The sequence below is a fragment of the Sphaeramia orbicularis genome, chromosome 18 (genome assembly GCF_902148855.1).
Source record: "Sphaeramia orbicularis chromosome 18, fSphaOr1.1, whole genome shotgun sequence".
Classification (NCBI taxonomy): Eukaryota; Metazoa; Chordata; class Actinopteri; order Kurtiformes; family Apogonidae; genus Sphaeramia; species Sphaeramia orbicularis.
The window spans coordinates 23,682,709-23,708,558 of NC_043974.1; the positions used below are offsets into that span (position 1 = coordinate 23,682,709).

The 25,850-nt window shown below is 41.5% G+C and overlaps 1 protein-coding gene across 1 annotated transcript in view; it reads left to right on the top strand.

Annotated features, from left to right (window-relative positions):
• Nucleotides 1-5,306: 5,306 nt before the first annotated feature.
• The window catches only part of LOC115439011 (lysine-specific demethylase 6B-like), a gene marked incomplete at its 3' end in the record, with an annotated part of 40,171 nt that continues 19,627 nt past the window's right edge, over nt 5,307-25,850 (top strand). The window contains exons 1-2 of the mRNA XM_030162904.1: nt 5,307-5,392; nt 20,776-20,841. The remainder of the gene's footprint in view (nt 5,393-20,775; nt 20,842-25,850) is intronic.

The window sequence follows — 25,850 nt, forward strand, 5'->3', positions numbered from 1 at the left end:
GTGAATGTCTGTGTGTGTTTGTGTGTGTGTGTGCTCGCTCTGTTCCTTTCCTTTCTTTGTTTGAATACTGAGTGGGAAAAAAAGCGAGACAGAATATAGAGAGATAGAGAGTGGGTGATGAGGAGAGATAGAAACACAGAGAAATAGAAGAGGATCCAAAACGAGAGTCAGGTTTTTTTTTTAAGGTACAGAGGGAGAGGAGAAGAAAGACAAAGGGGATTTCTATTTTGGTCTTTGATTTTGTGTTTTTTTTTCTTTGCAAGCTTTAGGATAAGGGGAAAAAAATCTATATACTAGCAACAACAACTCTGCATGCTTTTGACAACAGTGTCATATTCAGGCGCTGTGTGTGTTTTGTGCGCTGGCTCAGTTTGCGTTTGTGTGTGTGCTGGAGAGGTGGGGGGAGACAGCCTGTGCAATTTAAAGGGAAAACACAAGGCACACACAAAGCTGGGAGCGCAGGCAGGCAGGCAGGCAGGCAAGGCAGCAGGAAAAGGCAAGGAAAGCAAAGATAGTGGGAATTTGCTGAGCTGGCTGTCGCTTTAACCAACAACCCTCTTTTGGATTTTACTCCACGGAGCCGACCCTGTGTCTCCCTGTGAGCTCAGCCTGAGCCTGGCCACGGTAAGACGAGCTTCCTATCCACCACCACTCTCAGCTGTTTCGCCGCTAGTGCTCTGCAGACAAAAGCAGGAGAAAGTTGCCGTGTGTGTATGTGTGTGCAGATGGAGAGGAGCTAAGCTAAAGGCTCAAGCTAAGGCTAAAAGGCATGAGGAATGCAGCACAAAGGGAGCTTGTGTGCTCCAGCTGGGGCTGTGTGTGTGTATGTGAGTGTCTTTGTGGACAGGCTTGAATGTTTATGTCACGGGGCTTCCCAAACTTTTGCATGTGAAGGATGCCCCAAAATAGACATGCACCAGACTACAGAGCCTCTTTTTGGTAAATCGTTTGCCTTGCCTTCACTGATGGTTCAGTAAAGGTGGAGATAGTGGAAGCTCCTGTCAAAATAAGCCATTATATTATGACCCCCGAGAGCTTTACATTAATGCAAATATTCTATAAAGATCAGTATTTGTCATTTTTATGAGGAGTCAAAAAAATCAAACTCATGGTTGTCCCAGTGTGTTAGTTTAAAAACCAGCAATTCATGTCAAACCAGAGCAATTTAAATGCCCCCGATGGCTCTGCAGCCAGCTGGCTCACCGGCACGGAAAACAAAACACAAAAGTAGTTAATTTTTAGCTCTCTATACCTTTGTCTCCTCATTTCTCACTCTTTCTACTCCATTTTTTTCCCTGTCATCTTTTTTTCCTCTTTCACCTTCACCCTTCAGCCCCTCTGCTGACTGAAGGCAAAGGTTGCTCTATGTGTTTCTTCTATTCATCTTTCTTTTTCCTCATATTTCCACTCTCCTCTGCCTTGTCTGTCTTTATCACACCATCATATAAAAACAGGTGACAGTACTGACTTTGGGTTTGGTGACTTTGCTGCCTAAGCATTAATCAGTAAATGCATATCTCTTGTACACACACACACAGCTGCCATTAGCTTTTACACATTATATCAGTCAAACATACACACACACACACACAACACTGACTAATAGAAAGTGTGTGTTCCAGTGTGTTGTGGTCTGGGGGCTTTCAGCTTGGTCTTGTCAGTAGTCTGGTCTGCGGTCTGCAGCCGTTTTGTAAATGTGTGTTACTGATATATAAAGAGCTAATAGGATCCGGCGTTGTGTGTATTTGTGTGTGTGCATGCGTTGTCCTCACTGTGAGTGCGTGAGAAACACAACACTTGTGCCGGCGTCTGCCTCGAGCTAATATTGGTGTCCGTATATGACTCTGCATGTGTGTTTGTGGATGTGTGTGTGTGAGAGTTGGTGCCTGTCCCAATTAAGCCCTCACCCCCTGCTTGTGTTAAAACCAATACAAACATTCCTAGAATAAAAGCCTCGCTAGAAAGATGTCTCACGCGTACTACTGTAAACTGATCCCTACAGTGGTGCTACACACATACGCACACACGTGAGCGACCGGCCTGCACATGCGCACACACAACTCCCCACGCAAGACAAAAATCAGTGTTACTATTTCATTTTCAACCTCCCACCCTTCCTGTTCCCCCTGGGGAATTTCCTCCTTGCTCTCTTTTCATTAGTTCATTACCGGCGGAAGTAGAGCATCTTCTACTCTCTGACATTTCCCTTTCATTGTTTGTTCTTCTTCTTTTTTTTTTTTTTTTGGATGCCTTCAACTCTTGTGTCCGTCTATGATTATCCAGTAGTGGTGTGCCAGGCGCGGTTCAGCCAGGGTCGCCTGCTGTGGGCTGGAATACATCATAGCTGCACACTATCTAACATAGCCTTGCCCGATTTGGAAGTACTGTATACAGGACACAGCCAGCACTAATGCTGCACTAATCTGTTTATACTGTGCTGTTTGTTCCCATACAGAGCACAGAGTGTAGTGTATTACAGAGAATATGATATATGACTGAAGTGATTATGCCAGGATGGAGAACAGTTTGATTGCATACAACAGATATGGTATAAATAGAATAAAGCAAATGGGATTGTTACATTTAAATACATTTTGAGGATAAATAGTATTGCACGAGGGATTGAAAACAATAGAATGGACTTTTATATATTATAGAAGATTATCTACATTACATTCTGCAGTTAAGTAAGCAGTTGTCCAGTGGGTTGAACAGCATATGGTACAGAAAACTTAGATCAGAGCTGAAACTAACAGAATAATCAGGCTTTGAACAAATGTTGCAAACATCTGTTGGTTTCATAAAGTACTCTTCACTACACTTTCTCTTGAAAATATAATAGTGAGGTATTAGAATAAAATCTGATCCTTCATTATTGCTGTAAATATACATTAAATGCAGATTAAAGGTGATTCTTCTACTAGTATCTGTATTATGGTGAGAGAGATTCCATTACTGTCCATTACGGCTGCTGTTTTTATGCAGTATGTTTCGACTTGTCTGTCCATCTGTCTGTCCTTATGCTCGTCTGTCTCATTCCCGTGAACATGGGATCTCAGGAGCGCTTTGACAGAATGTATTCAAATTTGGCGCAAATGTTCACTTAGACTCGAGGATTAACTGATTACAGTGTGCTCGTCAAAGGTCGCTGTGGCTTCACAACACATATTTTTGGGACATAAATTAAGTGGACACAGACAATAATTATGACGACGTTTTCACAAAAGTGTGGAGTAGGATAAAATGACAATGTGTTGACACTTCTGTAATGTCACAGGTCAAATCCACTGATCATACTGTCTTTCAAAAGCACTTCTCTTCTTGTTGTTATCCGATGCCAAAATGGTCTCTTGTGGAGACAGAATGTTTACAAGTAGAAATTAGTCACAGAAGTCATATATGTCAACTTCCATTTCACAAAATAATGTACGCAATACGCTTTTGTAAACTCCTCTGTATGTATACAAATCTGGTCGGACAGGATGTAAACTCTAACACGATTGGTTGGTACAGGCTTAAAACCGTGAGGTGATACTTCTGGTTTTCTCTGTAGGCTACGGTTTTGCATAGTCATTAGTTGGAGGAGGGGGTAGCCAGCCCCAGCTGTGAGTCAATGTGTGTGTGTTTTGCCGGTGCAGATAAAATATGGGGATGTGTCCTGTGATGACAGTTGATTCTGGAGCTGTCTGTGTAGCAACAAGTCATTTCCTGCACTGAGAGCCATTAGGACGCCTACCAAAACCTCCCACCCCCGTCTGTCCCTCACCGTGCTCCCATGTTCCTTTGCAGATGTGCACATCCACACAAACACACAGAGATGGAAGGGAGGGGGGTGTTTTGTGATTGAATTTGAGTGTGCATGTGTGCTGCTCTCCTCTTTACCCCTCCTCAGCCCCAGGGCAGCCCCCTCCTACCCCCCACAGCTGAAGGGGGGAGATTGTGCATTCATTGGAATGGAGGCTGAGATGGCAGGGGGGAGGAGGAGGGTGAGGGTGATTGAGTGTGCTGCCTGGAGAAGAAAAGGGGAGACCGAAAGAAGAGAGAGGATAGGAGAGGGGGAAGGGTTGGCTGCCTTGTGTTAAAAAACAGGGGGAGGAGAGGGAAAGGAGCAGACAAGCAGGAGAGGAGGTTCAGGGGTGGAGGTGAGGGGAGGCTGGCTGGCGCCGAGGCTGAGTTGTGTCTGCATCAAAAGGGTCTGGAGCTGGACAAATAACAGAAACACAGATACACTCTATTGAATAATGTTAGCTGCAATGATTCTGTGGTTGATAGAAAGTTTCATTAAATGAATCACAGAATGTGATGTGTGTTAGATATTAATTAAAAAGAGAAGTAATTAAGATGTTTGGACTTGAATGACAGGGCATAAAGAAACTTTTACAAACTTAATTGACCTCACCTTCTTCTAATATGTGATATTTTTTTTTCATTATGGAAAGAAAACTCAGTGAAGTTCACATAGTTTTCCTTCAGAGATGGAGTTTCCTCTGACCACATCAGAGCTACGCCTTCCAAACCTCACTACACAGTTCTCCCTTTGTTTATTGCATTACTACACATCCCTCCCTCTGCAACAGAAGGATAAAGCTTCATGCTAATAAGTGTAGAAATGTAGACGCTTTAGTACACTGTATGGACTATTTTACGTCAGTGTGTAGCATCAGGGATTGAAGTGAGCTATTTTGCAAGTTTGTGCTTTACAGTGTGTGTGAAGGAAGCAGAATTCAGTTTGGCACTGAATGTTGTTTGCTTAAATATATGTAATGTATGGTGTGTGTCCACTAATTATGTAGTTTGGAAGCATACAAGCTTTACCTAACTGTGTATGTGCAGTGGGTGTTGCCAGCTGGTCTTGTATAATTTCAAGAACATTTTTAAAGTACTATGCAGTGTTGTTTTTTTTTTTTTCTTTTTTTCATCCTCACTACACTTGACACGTTGGTGAAACTGCTAATGGTATATAAAGTCAGTGCTCCTCTTACAACTCATCTGTTCAGCCAGAATTCATGCCAGGTTTCTTATGAGATCAGTGTATATGTGCAGCACATATACACAGTAGATGCATATAGATAGACAGTACATGGAGAAGGTATTTTATCTACAGCACTCTGGTCTGAGGCTTTATCTGCTACACTGGGTTTAGTTCGTGAAGGCGCAGGGGGATAAGGCTTTTGTGGATAATTCTATTATGCAGGGTCAAAGGGCTCAGGCAGATTAGCTTTGGCCTTGGAGCTAATATCCACCATAGAAACTAGCCCTGTGTAGGTAGCTGTATGTCATTAGCTGAGAAAAAGACAAAGGCAGTGTGAATGACAGATATGATGAAAGAAAAAGCTCAGCAGTCTGGAAGGTCAGATCCACATGCTGCAGCCTGACTTCCTTATTTATTCAGGTTGGTCTTGGTCTGAGCCAGAGAGAAGCACACTATAAAGAGGAATTAGAAAGAGAGAAATAAGAAAGGCTGGAGGTAAAGAGATGTCTGGGAAAGTGAAAGAAAAATGGGCATGCTGGGACATTCTGAATGCAGCGTTACCAAGAGCTGCTGGTGGAGGTAGTGTGCTGAGTGTGCATATGGCGTCTTTGTGAGACTGAGACGGCTAGGGGTTTGTTGATTTAAGGTAATGGCTTCCAGTTGTGTCAGTCAGGAGAGGGCTGTGTCACTATTACTGGGGTTAGACAGCAGGCGGAATCCACTTAGAAACCCACACAACCCACACAATGCACTCATGTACATGTACACGTAGACATGGCATGACTTTTATGAGTTCCTTGTCGGTCACTGTTCCTCGAAGCTTGTGACCGACTGGCACAGGTGTATGTACATCTGCACGCACAAATCCTTGCTGCCTGATTTTATCACAGCTTGGAGGTCATTGGTGTAAGTACGTGTATGTTTATGGCAGCTCTTGCGTAATGTGTGCGAAAGGTTGGAGATTGTTTGAGTCTGAAGGGCGTAGAGTTCTAGAAAGCTTGTGATGAAAGAGAAGACAATGAGGAAGCAAAAGGAAAGTCTTGCATTCGAGTCATTTTAATACTAGAAAGAAGTTTGAAGGTGTTACAGTTTCTTGCAACATTCATAGAATCTGCATTACAGCTTAAATAGACCATGTTCAGAATGCCTGAAATGTAACCCTCACAAAACCAGTTTTATGTATGCACACCCTTGCACATGAACAAATTCACATAAACACAGACAAACCCATGACAACCGGTCATGCTGTGTGTTTTTACCGCGCTCTGTAATTGTGCATGGTACAAATGTGCAGTCACTTTGAAGGTTTCTCCTCTTGTATTGTTCTCCCTTTCGTTTTCTCTGTATTTGTTTATTCGTGGTGTTTCTCATCAAGTAATGCAGCCCTGCCCAGCATTCTGTTATGCCTGTGCAATGTACACGTGAGGAGGCTTCAGCACTTCTGCATCTGAGTTTAGAGATGGGCTGTCAGAAGTGTGTATATATATAGTTTGTGTTTGAATATGTGTACCTGACACTTTTTTGTGAATGAAAAACCAAAATACTTTTTCCAGTTTAGTCAGGAAGCAGGGTTTGCTTGTAGATGTGTCATTGGCTATGTTTCTAAGGTAAGACTGACGCTGTTAAATCCTGCCTAATCTCACTGGTCGAACTTGTCAGTTGAGCTTTGATATATATGATGTTTGTTGATGAGGTTATGATAATGCTTTGTCAAATATTTTCCCAGCAGTAACTTTGTTGCACTTTGCACAGCTGAAGCCTGGGAACATGAAGTCTCCCTGAACTCACTTGCTCCCATTTTAATACAAACAGAATACTATGTTTTTGGTTCTTTGATGTTTTCTTCAGTTTCTTGCTGCTACAGACTTTTTACATGACAGGATTTTTTTTTCCTTTGTACTATTTTAGTGTTTTTAATGGTAACTTTAATCTCTTTCCATTTTTATTGCAGCACTGGGACTCAATATTGTTGCATATGCATCATAAGAGTGCAGTGAACCTAATAAAAATCATTTTCTTCTGTCAAATGCACAAGCTCTTTCTTTACAGAATGTGAGAAAAGACATCTTTAATTTCTCAAACATCCAAAAGCAGTTCATAGTCACATGTCATGTCAAACAGCATGACACAGACATTAAAATTCTTGCTCTGACTCAAGATCACATTCTGTAGATATTTAGAATTGGCAAATGCACATTACAGTAACCCAGTCATCCACTCTGCTCACATGTAGCCACACACAAAGTTGTGACCCTGCAGTGACCTTAATTGATCCAGCTGATTGCCTTACAGTAATGCATTTACCTATTATGCTTCTAAGGAGATGGAGGGTTAATAAGAGAAGCGGAGGAGGAAGATGGTCTGGGTGTATCTGGAGGGTCTAGCATTTCCTCTGGGATTAATAATATATCAGTGTATCTGACAACAGGAACCAACTGATCAGTGAGGAGGGGGTTAAATTGTTTACAGTATCACTCATCTGTTTTTCTTTTCTCTTGTCCCCCTCCTTATTTCTCAGCATCTTCACCTTTGTCTTCCACTTCGTCCTTTCTGTCCACTGTGTTACATAGCCCTGGGTGTTTTTAACCCAGTTCCACACTGAACCCTGACTCCTCACTTGTGTAACTTCTGTGATAACTGCACTCTGTGTGTATGTGCATGTGTATCCTACAATGTCTCTCGCTCCACTTCTTCACAATACATGAGTCACAAGTCACAGCTGAGCCACAGAGGAGTCCTTTCTCTTTGGTAAGATCCAGCTGAGGCTGTCAGATTTGCAGCTCTATTGCTAAATCCACTTTTGGTGTGTTGTGATTTTCAGTTTTTCTCTTGTCATGTATTTTCTGTCCTTTTGTTTGGGATTGTTTTCGTGAGTGTAACTGTGACAGTCGTGCTTTTCTATAGGTGGAATGTGTGTATTGAGTGTGTGGGTAATTAAAAGCTGTCTGCATTGGAGTGTTTACGAGGATATCTGTGTCTCTGTATGAGTGTGTCTGGAGGGCAGCGGGTGCACTGTGACCTTTATGGGTCTGTGTGTGTGTGTGTGTGTGTGTGTGTGTGTGTGTGTGTGTGTGTGTGTGTGTGTGTGTGTGTGTGTGTGTGTGTGTGTGTGCCCCCAGAGTGGAAACATGATCTGTCTCAGTCCAGCTCTCCATCCCTCTTCTGTCTGTCTGCACTCCCCCCATTCCCTCTGCCTTATACATTTCCCTTTGCATTCACAGCCTTCTCTTCTTTCTTTCATCTGTGCTTTCCCCTTTTCCTGTGCCATTTTTCTTCCTTTAACCTTAAACCTGTCCATCTGTGTCAATCAAAACATTGAAACACATCTGTCCAAACCCTTAACCCTTAGGTTTTCCACACTCTCTTTCATGCACCCACACTCAGACACACACGCTGTTATCACAAGTCTTTGATTACAAAGATCAGAGGAGGGAGAAGTAGATGGGTGTGCGCATTTTGAAGGGTCAGTGTTGGTGTTGTAATTGATTTTCTCTTGTTTCCTTTGTTTGGCTAGTGTTAGATGTCTTGTCTAGAAGGACTTTGGAAGCTCCTTTTACTGTACAGCTCCAGTACAACATGTCATAGATGGGGTGGAGCGGGTGATGGAGGAGGTTGTAAGACAGTCTGACTCTCCCTCAGGATTTCCATCACTGATGTAAAGACGTATAAACTTTGGTATACTCAGTCTACCTTCATATGGTCAACACTGCATAATCAGTTTTCTTCTCCTCCTCTAATTATCCAGCAGCAACACTGAAAAATCTACCAAAAATGCAGTATGACCATGAGACTGTAAATATATTCTTTAAAAAAAACAAAGAACAGCCTGCCCTGATAGCTGAAAACCTTAAATGAGACTGCTTACACATTAAAAACTCCTACATTCATCAACTGATGGCCACGGGCCAAATATGTAGGTGGTTTTAATATATCGGAGCAGTGTTGTGCTTCCAACAAGCATTTCATCCCAAACTGATGTCCTCCACCCTCCTCCCACCCACTGCTACAAAGTGTTCTTTCAGAAATCCTTCTATTCATTCTCCCTTGTCATTTTTATCCCAGCTAACACTGAGTCCTTAGAGTTTCCAATCAATTTTGAGTTGTGATCACAGGGCTGAACGTACACTGTGTGATGTTTGGGCAGTGTGTTTGCAGTTACCAGGAGCTGTGTGTGTGTGCGTGTGTGTGTCCTGTACTCTGTTGCCATATGGCGGCTGTATTAGTTCACAGTGTAAACACAGCTGGCTGCCTCCTGTGGCTGCATGGGTGAACAGCAGTCTGTCTGCAAACTCAAAAAGCCTTAATAGGAGGATCACATTCAGGGCTAGTACATTAATATGGCTATTAGACACATTAGGATTCACGGTGTGTTATTTGGAAGGCACATTAGTGTCGATGATTCTGCCTGATACCCAGACTGGTAGTGATGTTAAGCTGCTGATTATTAAGTCTTTTAACAGGCGCTCATGTTACACTGCTTTAGGCTATTTTGACTTTTTTTGTTTAGAAAATGTAATGATAGTTTTGTGAGCATTATAATATGAAATGTTCACCAGAATTATGTTTGCACTGGCTGATGAAAAAAATAGTTTTCTTGCAATAAAGAGGTTTTTAATTCTGCCATTCTATAAATTACTGTGATTTTACTTTTAGTCAGAATATACCGCAGGAAACCATCATTTGTCTGTCTTCATAGGCGTTTATCTGAGAGTAATGCTCCAACCAGAGACACAAAGAGGAAGATAAAGAAAAGAGGAGAGGGCAGGTACTGAACATTGCAGATCATAAATAAAATGTCAGAAACACTGGTGCATGCTAGCCAGTGCTCAGGGTAGCGTGAAATCTGCTCTCGCCCCCTCCTTTCTTATCTTCTCTCCCTATCACACTCCCTCTGAGTGTGTGGTTGTGTGTGTGTGCACGCAGGGTAATTGAGGTGTGTGACCTTGCTGTAGGCCTGGCAGGTGTGAAGGGAGTGCAGGCTGTGGATGAGATGAATTGGGGGAGAGGGTAGAGATGGATGGAGGGCTCGTCTGTTGCATGTTGGCAGACTGATAGCCTGCCTGTGTGCATATATGTATGGTAATGTTTGGCATTCTGCACTGAGATGAAATAATTGTACTGTATGTGTGGGTGGGAGCTATCTCTTGTGCTGCAAAGGTCTTCTCCATGCAACTTGGAAATTAGATTGGAATGTGTGTGGGTGTGTGTGATCGAGGAACATATATAATTTACATACATGATCAAATGTGTGTTTCTGTATAAAAACTGTTACATGTGACACATAATTTAACATCACTGTCGGTCTGTAATACATCACAAGACTTAATAACAGGGAAGATGACTGGCTGCCATTAATTTTGATTTTATATTACGATTACATTTCCTGTACCCCCACTTTCCTGTCGCAAAGATTCCTGTTTCTACTTTGCTCCCTGGTGTTTTTCCGTCTACCGAAGACCTACTGAAGAGGATAATCGTACTGGAAGAAAGTCTTCCTTTGACTCCTCGAATCCTCATTTACAAGATGAAGCTTAATCTCGTACCTACACACCCTCTTTAGGTTTTGCTCTCTAAAGTAATGCAGACAGGATTCAGCCAACTCTGACCTAGTGACACACATTAGAAATATTAAAAAAAGTCACACTTACTTAGAGAGCAATATTAATGATTACTGACCTAGAAAGGGTAACTATGAGCTAAATCAGGCAAATAAATAAATAATAATGACATCACAGACGGCACATTTATATGATTATAAAGTAAAATAGAAAAGACATCTTAGATCTGGTGTTTTTCTAAAGATACTTGAGGTGCTTAGGTGATGAATCGCATAACAGTTTAGTGGATCAAAAAAAAAAAGACAACAGGCAATTCAAGGGATTTTTCTAGAGGGTAAATGTCAAGTATTTGCTTTTCAGCTCTTGGAAAATTTTCAAGATGTCAGTTTATTAATTTGGCATTGTGCTTAAAACAAGCACAATGAAGATGTCACCTAAACAGGGAAATAATCTGCAGATTGATCAGTAACAGCCCTAAAAGGTGCCAGGTTGTTCTTTTCACATATTATCACTGAGTCTGGAAGCTTCACATTGTCAGGTTGAAACACTGAAGTACCCTGAATGTCAAAACACATCACATCTCCTTTAAATCCTTCATATCATCCAAAATAGTGCATGTTTAGATGTGTGCATTTTACATTGCCTGTCTTTGTACACCCACCATGTGCAGTTTCTATCCTTGTAGGCTTCAGCATGATGAAATTTACTGCAGAAAACCATCCACTGATCTTGCAGTAATGCGGAGACTATAATTTAGTCTACTAGCTTTGCCCTAGAATTTAAAACAGCCAGAGAAACCTTGGTAAAGACACGTAAAAAATATAGCTCTTTGTCATAATATCCATGATAGCTTCCTCATTATAATTCGATGCTAAGATGCTTCATGTAGCTCCTACGGTGTAACACAAACGCTCATGTTTACATCGCCACTCTGTGTCTGGTGTCATCTTCTCCACAGAATAATGTGGAAGTAGAGCAGTAAAGCAGTGAGCGCTTACACACACCCATCCCCCCTCTTTTTCTCTTCTTCTCTTTTGCTGTTTTATACCCTCCTCCCCTGCCCCTCTGCGCTCTGCACAGTAGCACTGTGCATCTGTGTCATGTCACAGGGTTCTGGCGTCCCGGAGTAACCCCCCTCCACCCTCCCATACTGCTGCAATCTCTCTCTCTCTTTCTCTCTCTCTCTCTCTTTCTCTCACTGTGTCCTTGTGTGGCTCTGACTCTCTTCATCTTTTCTCCATCCACCTCATCCCTCACTCCTGTCTGATTCCTCCTAAAGAAGTCGCTCCACTCAGCCGTCTGTCACCCTCTCTTCCTCTACACTTAATGTGTGTCACCCTTTTAATGTCTCCCTTTCTCGCTGCACATTATGAAGCATAAACACACATACACATCATTGCTCTCCCCTTCTCTCTCCGTCCTTCCCTGTCTCTCATGAAGCATACACAAACATAAAACTGTCTCGGTGCATACATTAATAGATCCAAGCTCCTTAGCTGGCTGCTGCATGCATAATCTATCTGCTCATACAGAGTGTGAACACAGCCTTTTGGAGGATGTGTGTGTGTGCATGTATGTGTATGTATGTTTGAGGCCTTAGGCTCCACCCTCTAGAGAGAGACAGACAGGTGTGGACCAGATTGAGTTCCGCCTCATTTCCTCTGCTCTGTGCAGCTGGTCAAGGACACATTTATACACACACACACACACACACACACACACACAGGCATGTCTCCAACACATAGTTATGAACATGCACGCACACATGCTCACATCAAATATGAGAACAGAGGCATGCACACTGCACACACCTCAAATAAAGACACAATACACAATGTGAATGGATCACAAGCCACATTAGTGTAGATGAAGTATGTTAGTGTGTGTGGTGAATGTTCATAAGGCTGCCTGCTCTCAAATTCCTATGGAAAAGGATTACACGAATGATTTCAATACGATTGGTAGAGTATTTCCATGGCGACGCTGACAGATTTGCAAATCAAGAAAAACCAGCCCCCTGGAATAAAGTCGCTTGAGTTCCTCCTCATGCAGGTCATATTGACACAAGGGCCAAATGATTCATTTAAATGCTATTGCACTTGCGGTATTACCATGTGCAATATGCAAATCACATGAACTGCATTTTTCTCATAATGGTAAAATGTATCACAGCATACCTTTTTGTACATGAACATTGTGGTGCAACACTAATGCTCAAGCCTACAAATATTATACTCCACATGTAAAAGAACACGTTTGGTACAGACTTCTGTAAACATCACACCTTTCTGATATTTTTTTCAGTGACAATGAAAAGCAATGATTAATATTCCCACTATTCCCACTCAACCTTATTGCTGTCAAAATAATTGCAGTGGGATATTTGCATGTTGTTCAGTTCAGACATATTTGCAGCAACACTCTCATGTTGCAATATTTATAGGCATCTTTGATTATTTATCTCTGAGGAGACAACGCTCATACTAGTTGTTCATTTTTCATGCCTGAAGATGTATCAGATGTGGTAAAACATAGTGATCAGTAACACACACAGCGAATCACCGTCCTCTGAAGACATCAGCGCAGTTGTGTTCATGTCAAGGTAGATTTTATAAGATACAGGAGAGCTGGTTATTTATAGTAAAAATTATTCCTCCACTAAAGACCTTTTCCCACATTTTAATTGTCGTTTAAAGCATTTAGCTGCAGTCATATTTATATACTAATCTATCAGCAGGTGAAGCCAGTAAAGACAGCAAAATGTATTTAAATCCATAATACTTGGATTTACTAGAGATGTATATTATCATAAAAATTCAATACAAAGACTGTGATGAAAAATATTCACATTCATGTTTATCTAAAGCCGTAGGTTAGCCCTACTTGTCACACTCCTTTTGCGTTAAATATGGTGAGATAGAGGATCTGAAATGTTTCTCATCCACACCATGAAATAGATTTCTGCAAAGCCTCTCTCTGTTGTGTTCTGTTCTGCTTTCTGTCTCCACACAAGACTTGGTTTCTTTGTTATGGTATTTCCACTTTAATAGATATTACACAGTGAAGTGTGACAGGTAAAGCTAGGAGGGGCTCACCACCTACACACACATCTGTTTTACTGTCTATCTGCACCCTCTGTACTGTACTATCTGTGTGTAGTAGATGTGTAATTGCAGTCTGATTACAGATGGGCTTGTGTATGTTTGTGTATGTGTGCGCCCGTCTGCTGTGGCGCCGGCCCAAGTCCGGAAATACGGGGTCACAGTGTCTGGAGGGGATCCAGACGGCCTCCCCTTCCTCCCAGACACTGATATGTTGCCTTTAAGTGCAGTCCCTATGGGAAGAGACTCACCATTTAGACACAGAACAGGAGGAGGGGGTCGTATGTGTATATGTCGTACAGTTGGATGCATACTTGCCAGTAAAAGTGATCGAGTGCTTGTCATATTGCAAGTGTGTGTGGTCCTGAGAAGACGGTGTGAGCCACCATGTGGGGATCACGTGTGCCACAGCCAGATAAAGGGGTCTTTGTGAGCAGATGCAGAAGATGCAGCTTAGGTCACACACAGTCATTTCTGCACACACTATATATACACACACCCACATAGTAACCTATACAAAAACAGTCTACTGCATGCAAACTGTACCTGAGCCAGCTTCTACCTCCAAGTCCATCCTGAGCTCAGCTGACTCAATGAGACATTTCCATTTCCGCCTTTGATATTTAATAGGCATGAAATCATTGTGGTTTAGAGTGAACACACACACACACACACACACAGAGCAGCCTTTTTATAAAGCCCTGAGTCAGTCCATTTGGTATGTGACAGTTAATTTAAATGGTGTTGTGCAACTGGATAGTACACTACAGTTTAGCACAATTGTACAGGTATGTAGGCTTGGCAGGGCTTGTCTAACTGCTCTCCATCTTGTCTCACACAGTTACACATGCATACTAAGCCCTAGAGATGTTAAAGGTTGCATCAGGGTAATGCCTTAAACACATCCTGCTCATAAACACAATCAGTCCTTGCTCATACACACAGCAAGTTCCTTAAAGGTGTTGTTGTGTCTCATTACGAGTCCCACCACTTACAGTTTTCAACATGAGATTGCTTTCTTTTCTTCTTGTTCTTTAAGTGTTTGTTTAGTGTAACTTCTATGTAGGGGGTGCCTCAGGCCACGTTTTTCTGACTATGTGTATGTTTGTGGGTGATGCAAGTTTAGGCTCGTCGACCGCGTACTCCTCTTCTTTCTCGTGTTGTTATTTTTTAGCTACCTCAGTCTTCAGTGTTAAGAGACTTGTGTAGCTGATGCAGTGTAAGTTGCATGTTATAAGATTTAGTGGTCAGCATTCCTTGTCTGTTTCACCATTTTGCAGTGTGTTAATGTGCAGACAGTTTCACAAAAAGTCTGCTGAGTCTGCTGAAGTTCTGTAAAATATGAGTCCTATCCTGATGGTGGAAGTAGAAGAACAAAGTATATCTCACTAATGTATTTTTATGCTTGGTCATTAACACTATAAATATGAATCTAGTAATGTTTTTTTTAAAGCTGAGTTGACAAGTTGACAAAGTCATGTTCAATTTCGGAGGACTGACGTCACACAGCTGCGCCACTGTCACCTGCTGTGGCGCTGAACGCTGCGTACAGCTGTGAGGGAAGCTACAGTATCTGCTCGACTGCTGTGCTTTGTGTGTGAAAGAGAGAAAGGACAGTGAGGGTAGACACAGCGCATGACAAGTGTTAAAGGGGTTACATTAATCAAACACTCGTTTGCATGTGCTTTCACAAACACACATTCTCTTGCACACAAATTCTACTGTTCACAGGTCTTGATTTTGGCAGCAGACACTGCCGGGCTGCTTTCATTAGCGTCTGTCTAGACACGATTTATTACCAACTGTTCATTCTTGCCTTTTCTTCTTCTCTCTGTCTCCTTTTTTTCCTATTTGTCTGGTTGTGGGCTCATGGCTGCAGGATTTTCAGACAGAGGGTGTGTGTCAGGCTGCAGTCGGTGAGTCTGTCTGTCACCCTCCTCCTCTTTATGTGGGTGTCATTTCTCTGCTTGTCCCCAAGAGGAAGTCTGTCTGTCTGTGTGTCTCGTCTGTCATTGCATCTCTACATCCTTCCCTATATGCACACATGGGTGTCTGTGCGTGGGAATCAGTGTGGGTGTGATGGTTTGTGAGCCATGCTTGGGTTTTGACCATGACCTTTTACCGTAGCCATGTGGCAGAAGTTCACTGAGCCAAACATCCCCTACCACAGCCAACCTGACACTCCTCCTCGCTGTCTGTAGTGCTGCCAGCTCTGGCCTTGCACACACGTGCATGTTTACAAGCACATGACACAGAAAACAGTAGCCTCTCTAATGCATGCAGACAAAAATAATGTCCTCCACCCAGAGTTTAAATCCAGTTTATAGGGTCTGAGTGGTGAGTGATATGTTAACCACCGTAGCTTTTTAAGGAACAACACAAAATCACAGCCCTCGATCCCTCATAATTTTCAACTATCTAATAGAAGCACTGACAATTTATTGAATCTGTAAACTAAAGTACTGAATGCTCATGTCACGGCAGGTCTTTCCACCTTCTGTCATCTTTCAAACAACATTTATGTCTGGCCTTATAAGCCGCATCCTGCAAAACTTCAGGATGTGGTGTAACAGCATTCCAGCATTCCAAAAAGATCTGAAGTTATGCCCCAAATAAAGCATCCTCACTCCTGATAGGCTCTCTGACTTGTTTACGTAAATCAATATTTATATTATCCACCACAGGCTGATTACTTTGGGTTCATTAATGTCTGAGCTGGCTACTTTTTAAACACTTTACACAGCAGACAAATGGCTAAGGCCCAGAGACACACCGGCAGACTGTGCACCCAGACAGAAAGAAGAAACACTTAAAAGAAGAAAAGCCGTCATTTACTAATGCTCCTGCAGCAGCTGCTGCCAATTTGTGTGTGTGTGGGCGCGCGCATGTGTGTGTGTGCTTGTGCGCATGCGTGTAGGTATGAGGATTGTTGCCTCAACTTGAACTACTGAATCACCAGTGACTAAGGGCCTGAGCAGCCCAAGCATGGCCACTCTACTCACGCCATACAAGCTCACACACGCTGGTCACGTGTGTGTTCTCCACTAAATGAATATCTAAGCAGATTTATTTGACTCTAGGTCAACATGTACAACCTGCAGTAAAGCAGTTTAGCTCTACTGCTGTGGTTGTACATGACAGTATTTGCCGTGACATGCATAGCAAAGGTGAATATTTTTGATAGGTTTGTGTGACTTTCTGTGGTGTGTGTGTGGGGGTGTGTAACCTTTAGGTTTGTTGCTTCTGAAAACAAGTCTGACCATGATGTTTTAGATAACTTCTACAAAAACAATGCTTTCTTTTAGGGCTGCAACGACTAGTCAACTAGTTAACAAATAGACAAAAGCAAAATTAGTTAACTACTAATTTAATAGTATTTAGGATTTAGTATTTAGTTGTTTAACAAACTGTAGATATTATGCACTGTAATTGTTATTCACAAATGCACGTTTAAGTGGAAAGTATTTTATTGCTGCTTGCTATATTTGTTGAATATTGAATTGAATATTTGTTTAACAAATGTTATGCATTCTACTTGTGCACCAATATTGGTTAAATGAAAGAAACTATATTTTATTGCAGCAATGAATATTAATAAGAGCCATTGTATTTTTTTGTTGCAGTTTATTATCTGACTAATTGTTACAGTAGTTGATCACGAGTTGACTATTGAAATAGTCATTAGTTGCAGCCCTACCTTCTTAATCTACGTAACCTAAGAGCCAACCTAGTTTCTGTGATTCACATTATTGACATATCGCATACATATGGAACTCCACTCAGTTTTAGTCAAGCCATCTCATTTATCCCATGGGGCAATTTCAAAACATGAGGACTACAATGTAAAAGTCACTATTAAAGCTGCAGAGAGTTTCTTTTGTGTGTCAGTGGGCAATAATTCCATGGTTACCATTCGTATGTTGAAATTCAAGGTCTGAGGCGATGTAAGACCTGCATCTGTTCCTTGCGTGTGTTTTTCAAGCTGTATTAAATCTATCTTGTGACACTTAGATTTTGACTAATCCTTTTCAGTAGGGGTTAAAATATATAAATGATGGCTGTAATTACTGATCAGATTTTGTCAGATATGACCTGGACTGCTCTGCTCCATGTCTCACTACAATAGTTTGTAGAAGTGGTTTCCATAATAGTATGATGTCTGGTTTACTTTTAGGAAGGATTTCAGATTTCTTTCAACTCTTGCAGTTTTAAATAAGATGCATTTTAAAAAGCATTCCTAGAACATAATGGTAGAGTGTGACCCATGATGTGCTGGTAAAACAAACAGGTAGTGCAGTACTGTGAGTCTGAACATAGCTTAGACACTGTAACTGTACATAGACTAACACATAGTACTGCACAATATTTTTAATATTCACTCTAATTTTTTTTCACTCTGTGACACATTGTAGCACATTTAGATGTTCAAAGCAACTTTGTGAATATTGTATTTAATAAAAACAGTATTCACTGGGCTGGTGTACCCAATGTACCCACACATTTTCAAAACATAGTATCATCATTGGTCAGTGCCTTTCACTGGTCGGGGTACAGACAGAAACAGACTTTACTGGTGAATAGTCTATATCAGGGTAGACTACTGCCATGTGGTGAGGTCTGTTCATACTGCTTTGGAGTCTAATACTCTTTCAAACTCTTGAATCTATTAGAAAACAGGTTTCTCTGAATTTTATTGCATATTCTCACTGCACCTTAAGACACTTGCATATATGATGCTTTCTTTTTCATTGTGGTATGACTCTCTTTTCCTGTTTCACTGTTTTGTTTCTCGTCCTGTCTCAGTGCATCCTCGGTCCATCTCTCTGTCCTCCTCCCTCATCCTCCTCTCTACCTACTCACCTCCTCTGCTCTCCACCTCTGAGCACAGTCACTTTAACTCCTCCCGTCTGACCCCCCTCAAGTCTCTCTGTGTGCTGTTTAATGTCAAAGAGAGATGCTCCCACAGGTTGACCTTTACAGACAAAAGATAACACCATTTTGTGTATCTCTTTATCTCTCAGCCTTAACGTTTGATCTTTTCTTGCATGCTTTCTCTCACCCATACTTCGTACTCTTCATCTATTACTGTCTTTTTCGACACCAATCATGAACATAGCATTTCTCTCTCATTGTGCATTTCTGTTGCACCTTGCCACACTTCTTCCTTTCTTCTTCATTTCTCAAGGTCTTACTCTTGCTGTGTCTTTGTTTTCCCATACAGCCCTCCCTCTATTCTCCCCTCACAGTCCTGATATCGATCAAGGTCAAATGATTATGTCAAAGCCTGTGACATTTATTCAATGTGTCGCAAAAGAATATATTCTACTCACACCACTCATGCCACTAACACGCATTCACTTTATTCAGGATACCTTTTGTTAAGGTGGACTGACATTCTCCCTCACCCACCTACATCTACAGACAAATATCAGTCCACCTTTACAGTGAGGCCAGCTGTGGCCCTTTAGGGGGTGAGACCTTTGACCTTTGGTTCAAAGGTGCCGGTCTTAACCACCAGGCTTCAAGATCAGTGAAGGCTGAGCCAGCTATATCTGCCTCTTATTGACACAACTGTTACACACACACACACACACATATACAACCTGCCTCGGGCTATGTATGCTGAAATGGTTCTGTGTGTACACGCTCAATAGGAAAACATATGGACACCGCTATGTGTGGGCGTGTTTTATGTTGTAGCCCTGCAGGTAGATTATTAGAGAGAGAAAGGAAGGCAAGAAAACAGAAAAATAAAACAGGAATGACAGAGAGAATATATAAAAGCAAGTTTTTTTAGCATAGGACTGACTTGAAATAATGAGAACAGAGTAAAACTGGTATCTTTAGTAGATCATTCACATTCTTGTTACATGGTACATTTGAGCATGGACTACAACCAACAGCACAGTCACAGAAACTGATTGGCTTTGTTCAAATCAATCAGTAGTTTTGTGTTGGTGAATTAATTCAATGATTCCTCGAGCCAGGAAAGGAGGAGATGGAGAGAGTAGGAACCGAATGGCAACACCAAATGTATAGAAATGTTATACAGTGTCCTATATAGTTGTTTCAAAATATCCAACAGTGTAATGTGACTAGTGGTAACCTTAGAAGTAACACCACTTTCTGCTGACAATCCAGTGCCATGTGTCGCTTTTTACAGATCTGTCTGTCAGTGATAAGTGTCTTTACTGCTCACTACTGAGTGAACTATTGTATGCAAATGAATGAGTGATTTTGGACGCAACCTTCGTATTTGTAGGCAAGGTTCAACACAATCTATGATGAGAGGACAGGGTAATGTAATCACATATGAAGAGGAAGAAAGAAGGGGCAACATTTATTGAGTTTAAGGCATTTTTGTGAGAGTTTGAGGGTTTTTTTCTTCAGTGTGTGTGTGGTGAGTTTGTGTCTAACCATGACTGGTTTGAGCTCTAGTGCAGGTGCGGCGGCGTCTCAGGGTGCAACTGGAGGTGTGTGTATTTGTGTGCATGTTGGGGGTAGGGAGTCGTACCAGAATGCCACCTGTTCTCAGTCATGTGGCCCTGCACTGACACTGTGAATCACTGAACAGGCGGCACATGAGGGACACACACACACACAGATGGCCACAGCACCGGTCCAGGCCACGCTGTGCATTTGGACTCACACACACGTGCACACAGTTTGGTTTCATAAGCCACATCAGACGATATATCCACAACACTATGACCACATAACATTTAGCAAACGTCATGCGTGCATGATGAAGCAAATGAGGGAGAAAAGAGCTGTGGTTCTCTGGTGAAGCCAGCACCGGCTGTTGATCTTTTAACCCTTGACTAAAGTGTTGATGAATTGCTGACCGCTGGTTCAACCCGCGCTGGAATCCCATAAATGTATTTGACCCAGTTTTGACAAAAGGTAAAAATAGATATAGTCCTTAACAAACTTGCTGCTGGCTAATTTCAAGCAAGGTTGTGGAAAAATGCATCAAAATCAGTGATAAATAAACCTAAATGTTGGTTCAAATGCACTGTTATTTATGCTAATATGTATGTCCTGTATGTCTCTGTGCTAATGTTGATATTTGTCCAGGTTCTTGCTGTCCATGCTGACACTGACCGCTAGACTGATTTCAGTTTTTCCATGTTGTAATTTTCAGGAGGTGGGACGTGTCATGGTGGCCTGCTGACAGAAAGAGACCAAACACATTATGCGTGATCATCAGGTAACATTATGTTCTGTACTCTGTGTTATTTGTTTTCCATTGATTTTCATTTAATTTCCAAATCCCATAGCACAGCACCTACCATATGTATTTGCTTGAACTGATAACTTTTATTTGGTGTTTTAGTTAAGCACACTTGTAAGATTCCACACTATACTGCATAACACCATTGTATGCAGGTTAAACAGTCGAAAGAACCAGGCTAGACATGTGTGAAAAGTGTGAGTAACCAAGAGTAGGAGGAAACAGAAAAACTGTACATTATACAAACACACATTTCAATAGAGATAAAGAAAGTAGTGGGTTGTGAAATCAGGGGTGTGTGTAAACTGCTGCTCCTTTTTCAATCGTTCACCAACAGTCAACTAATACTGAGACTGTGTTGTGTGGTTTTTTGGTTGTGCAAGTCTTTAAAGAGTGAGATAATAGGAGTCTGAGTCAGATACTTCAACTCAGCTTTTCAAAGCCTTATCTCTATAATATGTATGTGTTGTATTTATTGGCTGGATAAGTTAACAACCACTTATAAAACATTATTTCAATGTGTTTAGCCTTTAACGCTACTGTCAAAAATATCCCCACTATTGCTGCTCTGCTGTTACTCCCATGTCGACAAAGAAAAAAGTTGAAGGTTTTTTGTGGGGTTTTTTGCACTTGATACTGTTTAATATTGTCAGATCCTTAAAAATGAAAATGTGAAAGGTTTTAAAGTCCAATATGTGACAATAAGTGCCCTTTTTTATTTCTGTGTTGAAAAATTTGCTACTACTCCAACCTTCATCTTTGAGTTTCTCAGTGCTTTTACACTGCTGGTATCTGCTCCATGGGGCATGAATTTTTGGGGGTCTTCCATTGTGTGAAAGCATAGACTACTAGATACTGCTGAATACTATGTCTAGTACCACCTTTGCAGAGGTTCTAAGCAGGTCAAAGTGATACCTAAGGGCGAAGACACTCCAACCCGACTGCCAGTCGTCACCAGAAAAGGTAGCCCGACTTATCAGTCGGCTCTCGTCTCCCTGACACGGTCAAAAAAGTTTGAAGAACGCACCAAATCGGCTACCAGTGTGAGCGTACGTTCTGCACTTGCATGAGATGAAAAGACGTACATGTCTCTAGACCAAAACACAGAGCTCACTGTCATCAGTCATTGTTGTCAGCATAGAGTTTTGAGTGGTCAAGAAGGGTTGTTGTTGTTGTACTCGTTGAACGGATGGCTAGTAATAAGAAGATACTGGTGTTGTCAGCTCTCAGGCTTCTTCTTGTGGAAGAAGAAAGATGTCGCAGGCAAAAACTGAGGAGAATTTGCACTATGCTAACAATGCTAACAGTGCTCATTTCATGGAATGAATAAAGTCCATAGGCAACACTGACTGGCACTCATTCAGATACAATAAAAGCAGTTAATGGCCTATTATAGGAGACAATAATGGTGTGAAGTACCTTGGCGTAGCTGTATTGACATGTAAACTGCTTGTTCACTGATTCACTAGTCAAGGGCTATCCCTCCACCAATCAGATTGAATAACTGGTGGTGACCGATTACACATGTTGAATTGGCAGAAAAGACTGGCTACGGCAGAAACGATGGCCGATCGCATGGAACACACCAAACAGTGTAATGTCAGTGACCTCGCCAGACTGCCCGACGTCATCCGACCACTGAAAATCGGGTTGGTGTGTCTTTGCCTTAACATGGCATTAAGTCATGCAGATCATAGACTGGTTGATCTAGAATCCATATGGATGTCATGGTGCTGTGAAAGCAAGCTATTGTGAAGTCTCTGAAAATGTTGGAGCAAATTTTTGAGTCGGCTCTGTCTTGATAAATCAACCATAGGTTTGAAGTCTAAACAGTTGGATATTCTTCTATAAACACTTTAATATAATGTTAAAATTCTAACTCACTGTTTAAGTATGATTATAATCCATTGTTGTGCCACTTAAAGCAACAGTTGCGCTGAAGGCAACTTCACAATGTTTTATGCTGCGTTGCTGTGAAGATCAGTCGTGGTGAGGTAGCACTCATACATGTATTGTGTCAAAAAATATTGGCGTCCATATGGAAACAGAAAAACTGGGTTCAAACAGTGTAATACATATGCTACACCTATATGTGGCGCTGTGCACAAACACAGAAAGAGCCGCAGGATACACTAAAATCACAGAAGAATCCAGGGTCCAGCTCGCCCTTCTAGCAGGACACTGTGGTAGATTTAAAAGTATCTGACGCTTGTATCTGTTTATGCGTCTCTGGTCGTTGATACAGCATTACCAGGTTTTGTTGTAGTTGTGCTAATAAACTTAGCAGCACCTGCAGCACAAACACAACTCTGTAATCCACTGTTGTTGTTGTTACCGGATGTTACGTCAGGGGTTTTCTTCTTCTGGTCACATGGTATGACATCATCATTTCCAAAAAGTAGTGTTTTGCCTATCCACACAGCAACACGAGGGCGGCGTTGTGAGATTTTTCCATTCTTGGACCCGTTCTCAAAAAATACCATTTCAGGACACCGACAACGCTGGTGTCATATGGACGAAAGGCCGAAACGATATTAAACTTTTGCGGATTGACATAATTTCATAGCCGTGTGGACAGGCTCTACACCTGCAGTGGAAATGCAGTACATTGGGGGTTAATTAAAATGAGCCAAATCATGCCGAGTCAAGCCGATACCAGCAGTTTAATACTGGAAACAGTCTCCAACACAAACTTCACACAAGCACAAGTAAACGTTACATGTTGTACCTTTTAAGTATTAGCTTTTATCAATCATGGTTTCACATTTAAAGAGTAAAACCAACCAACTAAACAATTTATTTAAACTGTATCTCTGGAAGAGCTTCTAAGGCTACATTAAAATATACTTTTCCCTGTATATAACTTTGGGATTTTGAGTATAATTAAACAGGACTGTAGTTCTTAAGTTATCATCGAGCTGCAGTCAGGATTTGCTGGTTGTTTGGGGGACTAGATTAAAAGCCGGGCTCCCTGTCGGCTCCTCTCTGCTTGAATAAGGACCCTAATTATCAGGGCTGTAGTGTTTCATTCAGCCAGCTTCATATCTGCTATATGTGGGTGTGCTTAGTGAGTCTGTCTGTGTGGTTCAGTACGTCTCCTGGTGGGGTGCGTGTGTGTGTGACTGTGTGTGGAGGTGATTATTATCATGTCTGTCGGGCTGAGTGTACCCAAAAGGCTGACTCACGGTATGCCACATGTACACACACACACACAATCCCACACACAATCCTACATATCAGAGGCTGAGAAGTTCCATCTGTACCAGGGACATGGTCTCCTACGACTGGAGTACACACTCAAAGACACATTAACTTACCGGCATACTTTACACACTTTTTTCTTTGCTCTGTCTGGACCTCATCAGAATAATGTACTGTTTATTTTTTCAACATCTGCCTATGTAGCTGGTATGACAGGAATTTTTTGGGGCTTGTACCCATGAGAGAGCTGCTATATATATATATATATTTGGAGTGTGAGAACTGAGCCGTCCTTGTCCCTGATCTCTTTAATTACACACACAATCCCCACCATACACACACACACACACCCATGCCTGCTTCCAGTCCACACACATTAATACAGGATTGCATAGCATATGAGCTGTAAGCACTTAAATACACAGTGCGTCTCTGACCCCCCCACCCCCCTTATTGTCCCTTCCTGCCACACACACCAAAAACCCCCACAACATACTTTGTTCCCCAGGGACACACAATAATGCCTCCGCTTCCTTGTTTTGGGGGAGGAAGGACGCCGATTGAACTCAGACATACATTTAATATTCTCACACTCTTATTATATTGCAGTGTGGTGCATTTATGATCGAAACAGCTGCGCGTATGAGTGTATGTGTGGGGTATTGTGTGTGTGGTACACTAGAGTCCCACCCGTGCCCACATCAATCAGCAATCCTCTTCCTGTTCACTTTACATGGCTAATGGTCTCCCACCGCACTCTTAACAGTGCAATTACACACACATACAATACAATACATAAAGCAGAGTCACACACTTGAGACTACAGACACTTTCCACACACACACTTAAGGGAATATATGGGTGTAATAATCTCACATTGTGGGAGCAACATGAGAACACAATAAAGCTTTTTGATGATCTGGGTAAAATAGAAAACATAAGTTGCTTCGCGGACACTAGAAAGCGACAAGAAACATGAGCGGCGCCGCATTTGTATGACATTTACGGTCTGGGTATTTTTGTGCAGGACAATTTTTTGTAGTAAGAGGAGGCAGAATACACAACAGTGAGCAGCAGATAATATATAGCCTGAATGCAATAGTTTACAGCTCTACAAAGTATAATTAAAGACTAGCAATCTAAAACGTGATGACTCCCAGATGTGTAAAGTGTCTTTCTATTTGACTAGATGCATCATAATTCGTACACTGGCTACTCAAACACTAGAGGACCTCTGGAGTTTAATTATTAGCCTCTACTCATTTGTAGAGTTATTATAGTGTTGAGATTTTCAGAAAGTTTTAATATAATTTAGTCCATCGGTTTGATTTTTGATTTAATATTAGCTGTCTTACAAATACATAAGTAGTTTTCGTTTGGAGAATTTTCAAACTTTAATCAGTTTTTGTGTACTTTAAGCATTAGTATTTCTAGTATTATGAAGCAATCATAGAAACTTGAATTAGTTTAATGAAAATATACCTGATAAAAAATATGACTGAAGCTTACATGGGAATAGCATAACCCAAGGAGCTCTGGTACTTGGGAATTTAACCTCTGAATGTGTTTGATGTGGGGCAAGTCTGTTATTTTTACTCATATTTACTGACATTCTCCAGATCTGATGTCAAGGCTCATCACTTACAGGTAACTGTAGAAATGTAGAAAACTATCCTTGCTGTAGCTGTTTAGCTTGTCATCCTTCTCCTCATCTTTTTGAGAGGTTGATTTTCTGAAGAATTTAAGTTTGTTCTTTCAGTTAAGCAATCTTCATATTATTTCCC